Here is a 1,282-nt window from a genome sequence, read left to right as displayed (position 1 = left end):
GATAACATATTTAAGAAGAAATCAAAACAAAACTTGTGGCACAGTTTTAATTTCATCCAGAGAAGACCAGAGTGAGAACATGTGAAAAGAACAACTCTGCAGACACCAAGGTAAGTGGAGAAGGAGGGGGAGGAGGTGCTTCCGGCACTGGAGCCGAGATTCCTCTGCAGGCCATGGTAAAGACCATGGTGAACCAGGCTGTCCCCCTGCAGCCCATGGAGGTCCACGGGGGTGCAGAGATCCACCCGCAGCCTGTGGAGGAGCTCCATGCCGGAGCAAATGGATGCCTAGAGGAGGCTGTGACCTACGGGAGGCAGTGACCTTACAGGAGACCTGTGGAGAGAGGGGCCCTGCTCCCATGCTGGAGCAGCCTGTCCTTGAAGGACTGCACCCTGTGGAAGTGACCCACACTGCAGCAGCTTTGGGACAACTGTTTGCCCGTGGGAGGAATTCACGTTGCAGCAGTTTTGGGAGCACTGCTGCTCCTGAGAGTGGACCCATGTTGTAGAGGTTCACGGAGAACTGTCTCCCATGGGAGGGACCCCACGGTCTCACGGGCAAGGACTTCTCTCCCTGAGCAGTGGAAGATGAACTGACCAAAAGCCCCCAGTCCCCTGTCCCCCTGCACTGTCGGTGGGAAGAAGGGAGGGGTTGGGGGAAGAAAAGGTGTTTTAAGGACTTATTTTACTTCTCATTATCCTCCTCTGACTCTGTTAGCAATAAATTCACTTTGTACCTCTAAGCTGAGCCTGTTTTGCCCTTGGAGTGTTTTTTCCTGGTCCTTATCTCAACTCATGAACCCTTCATTAATTTTTTTCTCTCGTCTGCCCAGCCTGCCCATCTGTGGCAGGGGAGGGCAAGTGACCGACTCTCATGGGTGCCTGGCGTTTGGCCAGTGTCAAACCACAACACCCTTGTAACCAGTTTTTTCTCAGTTCAAAAAGGGATTTTATCATGGTTTCTGATTGTGCTAGAGTACTTTGTTCATGTTTTTTTTAGTATCTTTTATGTACTCTTTGCCTTTTTGATTGTGCAAATTTTTTAAAAAAAATCTGGGAAAATATATAATAACAGAGTCTTTAAAATTTCTACGAAGCCTTATCATATGAAAAGCCTGACAGGCTGTATATCAAATTTGTCACAGTTAATATATTTGCATCTACATGTACCATTATCCTATGATATCATTGTGAAGTGTATTTGCAGCCAAAATACTTAATATTGGTAATAAGAGTAGCCTAGCTTCATTCTTTGCTATCTCTTTTAGGATGTTGATGACTAA

General features: G+C 46.7%; 1 pseudogene; it reads left to right on the top strand.

Annotated features, from left to right (window-relative positions):
• The window catches only part of LOC108444891, a 7,042-nt pseudogene extending 5,760 nt beyond the window's left edge, over positions 1-1,282 (top strand).

This window comes from Corvus brachyrhynchos, unplaced genomic scaffold (genome assembly GCF_000691975.1).
Source record: "Corvus brachyrhynchos isolate BGI_N302 unplaced genomic scaffold, ASM69197v1 scaffold172, whole genome shotgun sequence".
NCBI lineage: Eukaryota > Metazoa > Chordata > Aves > Passeriformes > Corvidae > Corvus > Corvus brachyrhynchos.
This window is presented reverse-complemented; position numbering and strand designations above follow the sequence as displayed.